The sequence below is a fragment of the Coffea arabica genome, chromosome 9c (assembly GCF_036785885.1).
Source record: "Coffea arabica cultivar ET-39 chromosome 9c, Coffea Arabica ET-39 HiFi, whole genome shotgun sequence".
NCBI classification, from domain to species: Eukaryota; Viridiplantae; Streptophyta; class Magnoliopsida; order Gentianales; family Rubiaceae; genus Coffea; species Coffea arabica.
In genome coordinates this window covers 1,423,631-1,429,630 of record NC_092326.1, presented here as the reverse complement: position 1 = coordinate 1,429,630, position 6,000 = coordinate 1,423,631, and positions in this window count along the sequence as shown.

Genomic DNA, 6,000 nt, shown 5'->3' with positions numbered 1-6,000 from the left:
TGGACCTCAAACACCTTCTGCTTCCGCAAAATGCTCCTCTAAAGCACCATTGACGAGTGCCAATCTTCAGGTCAAGCTCGCCGAAGAAGCGAAGTCAGAACACTTCCAAGCTCCCTCCTCGTTCCGCGACTTCAGCTTAGACTTTTCTCCGACCCCCTCTTCAGCTAATTGTGCGGTATGTGTTTTTTTTTTCTTTCAAAAGCTGCTCAACCTTCTATTGTAAAGACTAATTTATGAACTAGATTGTTAATTAGCAGTGGGGAAGGTAATACTCTTGGCCAAATCGCATCCGAAACACTTGCGATCTGGAGTATGAACAGTGTTAGGGTTCATCCAAGAATTTTTTTTCTTTTGTGGATTTTTTCACTGTTTTCGAGAAATTTGGACTGATTAAACCAAAAATTGCTTGCTTTATATTTTGATGGAACCTTTTTGTGATTAGGATGGTCAGAACCGGCTTTCTTTGAGGAGCTATGAAATGCGAACATTTTTTGACTGCATTAATTTGGTTGGATGAAAGAGAAATTAAACAATTTGTCGTGCCATTTAATTGCTTCCTTAAGGGGAAGAGAACTTGACTGATTTGCCTAATTTATTTGGCTGTTTTAAATGTACTTTATGCCATACCATGTAATTTACTCTCTGGTTCTCTCTCTCTCGCTCTCTCTGTGGTAATCAAGCATGCACTTTACTAGAATTTTACACGTTTGGGAACTGGCCAGAAAACTGTTTTGGGGTTTCAATTGCCGTTAACATGTTGTTGTGCAATGTGTGTTTAGTCATACAATGGTTAATCTTTTGTAATAGTTAAGATTTTCATATATGTATTCCCCCTTTGTTCTTCATTTCCTTGCCATTTTCGAACCTACATTTTAATTTTCCCTTGTTTTTGTTAGCTCATTATCCAATGGCTTCTGTCCTGCCCCCGAAAGGCTTCATTTCCTTGCCATTATCCGAGGCAATTTGGGCTTCTGAAATGTTGCATTTTCAGTTTGTATCTTGAGAAATTTCTGTGTACGGTTCTTCTTTTATTGACTTTGTTCCATAACATCGTAGAGGTATCTGGCTTTAACATCTTTTAATTTTATCTGGGAGGGAGAAAATATAAAGAAGAAAGAACCTGAGAAGATGTTACTACATGGAGGGATATTTTTAGAGGGAAAAAGTTCAAAATAAAATTGACTCAAATGAAAGATGAACAAATTTCCATCAAGTGTATCCATTTAATAATTATCATTTTCACCCTAAAACTAAATACTGGAGCAATTTCTTTTCCATCTCAGCAGATTAATTGTATTTTTTTTCTTTTGTGAGTTTATAGCAACAGTAGATAATATTCAATCATCAATAAATGAATGTAGAAACAAAGGATAACATAACATGTTGAAGTTCAGGTGCTGAAATTGCAGCTATGTCATTAATTCTCAATTATTTTTAACTACAAAAAGGAATTTTTTTCCTCTTTTTATTGGAACCAAGACTCAAAATATGGCACATGATTTTCAAACTGCTCTGAAAAAGGTAAGAAAAAGAACTGCATGACAGTTTGTATGGAGTAACATTTGAGATTTTTACAGACCACAAAAGCCTTAAGTACTTGTTTTCTCAAAAGGAGCTGAATTTAAGACAACGTAGATGGATGAAATTTTTGGAAGACTATGATTGTACTATCAAGTACCATCCAGGGAAAGCTAATGTAGTGGCCGATGCCTTGAGTCGTCAAGTACAAATGGCTGGATTGATGATTAAGGAGTTTCAATTATTGGAAGAAGTGAGTTACTGGAATCCTCGATCGGAACCAAGGAAGGTAATTTTGGGGAATATTGTAGTAACTTCCACTCTATTGGAACGCATTAAGGAATTTCAAGGAAAGGACACGGACGTGCAAAAATGGGCGGAAAAGGGTAAAATGGAAGACAAGACAGATTTTAATTTGGGGTCAGATGGAATATTGAGATTTCCGAATCGGGTAGTTGTGCCAAAGGATGAAGGGCTTAGAAAGGAAATCTTGGAAGAGGCACACCGATCAAAGTTTACGGTACATCCAGGAGGGAATAAAATGTACCAAGACTTAAAGAGTCTGTATTGGTGGGAAAACATGAAAAAAGAAATTGCCCAATTTGTCCAAACCTGCTTAATTTGTCAACAGGTTAAAGCCGAACATCAGAAACCGTCAGGACTTTTGCAACCCCTAGAAATACCTGAGTGGAAATGGGAGAATATCACTATGGATTTTGTATCGGGGTTACCAAGAACACAGAAAGGCCATGATGCGATTTGGGTAATAGTGGATAGATTGACCAAATCGGCCCATTTTCTGCCGATTAACATGAAGTACCCGTTGGAAAAGTTGGTTAAATTGTATTTGGATGAGATCATTAGGTTGCATGGCATACCTGTGTGTATTGTGTCCGACAGGGATCCGAGATTTGTTTCGAGATTTTGGCAAAAGATGCAAGAAGTATTGGGGACTAAATTGAACTTTAGTATCACTTATCATCCCCAGACTGACGAACAGTCGGAAAGGACAATACAAACACTTGAGGACATGTTAAGGACTTGTGTTATGGACTTTGGAGAAAATTGGAGTAAGTTTTTGACTTTAGTGGAATTTGCCTACAATAATAGTTTCCACTCTTCTATTCAGATGGCACCGTATGAGGCACTTTATGGTCGGAAATGTAGGTCTCCAATTTGTTGGGACGAAATAGGTGAACGGAAAGTCCTAAATCCGACCACAGTATCTTGGATTGAGGAAGCTAATGAAAAGGTAAAGTTGGTACGACAAAGAATTCAGGTTGCCCAGAGCCGCCAAAAGAGTTATGCTGATAATCGGAGAAAAGAATTGGAGTTTAATGTTGGAGATTTAGTATTTCTCAAGATTACACCTCTGAAAGCAAGGTTGAAGTCCGGGAAAGAAAAGAAATTACAACCAAGATTTGTAGGGCCTTATAAGGTTATCCAACGTGTGGGGAGTGTAGCCTATAAGTTGGAATTAAGAAGTATCATCCGGACCCTTCTCACGTCTTACAACCGGAAAATGTTGAGATTGATGAGACCTTAACCTATGAGGAGAAACCGGTTAAACTTTTGGATAGGAAGGTAAAGGAATTGAGGAATAAACAGATACCATTAGTGAAGGTCCTCTGGAAGAACCATGGGTTGGAGGAAGCAACTTGGGAGGTCGAAGAAGCAATTCAAGAAAAGTATCCAGACCTGTTCGTCAATCAAGGTAAATTTCGAGGACGAAATTTCTTAAGGGGGAGAAGATGTGAGGACTCGAAAATTCTATAATTTTTTTTAAATCCCTAATTTTGGCTAAAGTAATTATTTATTTGGATTTTTGTCACGAATAATATTTTCTAGCCTTATTAGACCGAAATACATAGTTTTATAGATTCGTTATATTTTTAAAGCGCCTCATTTCAAAAATTATATTTTTTTTAAGCTTGTTTAGCGAAAAAGTGAAAACGTGTCTAAACACTTTAGCCAATTGGGAGTACAATAAGCTCAAAATTTGAGACCTATACAATGGTCCTAAAATAGAAAATTTAGGTTTAAAAACACGAGTGATAGCTAGTGGTTCGATCGTTATAAGAATTTCTCAAAGGTTTCAATTTTTATTGCGTCTAAATTAGAAATACGTGTTTCACGTGCGCGCTTAATTGAGGGACTTTGGACAATTATTTTGGGACAATTAAGAATGAATAATATTTATATAAATGTAAGTGTCCTAGAGGTTTAGTGCACTAGTGCAACAAACGTGAGAGAAATCGAACACAAGACGCGCGCGTAGGGCACTAGTTGCAATTAAAATTTTACGTACTTAAAATATTAGACGTCAAGCGTCTTTTGTACGCAAAGGCATCTGAATCACATTTCATTTCTGCTACTGCAATGGACGGATAGCACAGCCGCAGCTCTTCACCATTTCCTTCTACAAATCTCACAAAAATCACAACCAAACCTCCATAGATTCAACCAAAACTTCACATACACTTAGCTTTACACTTGGACAACACATTAAACTGAAAAGGGGAGGAGCTTTCACGGTTTCTTCAGGCTTCAAAAGGACCGAATCTCTGTCTTAAACATCAACTAAGAGTAAGTCTTAATCTAGCCTTCTAACTTTGATTTTTGGAAGTCTAGTATATCTTTTAGCTCTTGATCTCTTATGGATTGTTGTGGATGTTGGAAAATTGTTAAATGTGGGCTCTATGAACTCCCACTTTGGGTTGATGGCTGTGATGATGTTTGATGATGGTTTTATTGCTGAATTAGAGCTTAAGGAAGTAGATTAAATGTGCTTTGTTGCCAGAAACGTTATTGAACTCTTGAAGCAAAAAGTTCCCATTTTACCCCTGCTCTGTTCGGTCACTTTAATGCAGAAATTTGAGGATTTAATGGCTTGATTGTGTTGTTTATATGTTGTAGTAGTTGTTTAAAAATGTTCATTGAAAAATACTGAGTTTTGGTGGGTCAAACGAATTTATTTCAAAAACTAGTAATCTGGAAAACGGTTTCGTCGTAATTCAGACCAGTGTTTGTATTTCGTCCATAACTCCGTACTCCGACGTCGAAATCAAGTTCCGTTAGCGGCATTTGAAACTAGACGTTCCCATGTTTCCAACGGTGTATAATGCACATTCTGTTTTCATGTGTGTGAGCCACACCATTCATCTGAAGTCGGCTGTCCTGTTTCTCCGTTCTGCCGAAATGATTTGATGATGCTGCAACTTTAGGCTTAATTTCGAGCTAGTTGCATGCTGAAACTTGAAACGATTTCTTCTATGAAATTTTACCCCTGTGAATGAATTTTCTAACACTATCAACCATTCCCAATTCTGAATTACATTGAGGGAGTTATGATCAAAATACGGCGACTGCCTCGTTTTTGAAACCTTAGATTTGGACAGATTGCCTTAAGGATTTTTCCAAACTTTGATTGATTGATTAACCACCTTTCCGAGGGTATTTTTCCATGAAATTTGATAGAGAGATACCCTTCATATGGTAGTATTATACTGCAAAATTTGGTATCAATTCAAGTCCGTTTCGACACTTAACAAAAGGTCCAAAGTCGGAACCAAATCTGGAAATTTTGTAACAGTCTTGAATTTTTCCCAACTTTGAGCTACCATATCTTGGTGCTCGAAACTCCGATTCTCGATCCGTTTGTTCTACCCTAAACCTTACTTACACCTCTAATTGAGCTATAAATTTCAAGGGCTGGTTTGCAACGAGTGAATTCTGCCGAATTTCCAAAGTTAGCGAAAAACCAACGCCGGCTCAATCCTGGGTGATCTGGGACAGCAACTTTAAACTCATTTTTGAATACCTTCCATTTAGATTCGTGGAACAGTGTCTTCTAAGAACTTTTAGTAATTTCCAAGAGGTTTCCAACGGTATAAATTTTTCCAATTTTAGACTTGTATCGAGTGAGATACGATTTTTCAAAGATCCATATCAAAACTGAAATTTTCCAACTTTTAAGGAAATAGAGATTTCCAAGAACTTTTTATTCTTTCGACATTATGCAAACATTTTAACCTCGATTTCCAAGATAAAAACCCAAATGCTCCTGTACTTTAAGAAACTCTAATTGAACCTCGATTTGCGAGTAATTGAGGTTCGATTTCGTGGAATTTCCTTAGATTGTACTAGTGTACAATCTTCCTTGATAATTGGGATATATGAATGATAATACGTTATTATTTGCCCAGGCGCACACGAGGACCTTCAAGAGGATCCTACCGTGCACACTTGAACTTCCAGAAAATATTACTTACTTGCATAACGGGTGAGTGTCAAGTGTATGCCTACTTGAACTCTAAAGTCTTGATTCATGCTTGACTTACCTGATTACATGCTTATTCTATTTGATTTTGAAAAAAATGGAGTCGAGTGTGTACTTAATCGCACTCGTTCTCATTTGGCACGAATGACTCATGTCTAACATGCTCTGCCTGGTTTACATGACCTAAAATACATGCTTAAACC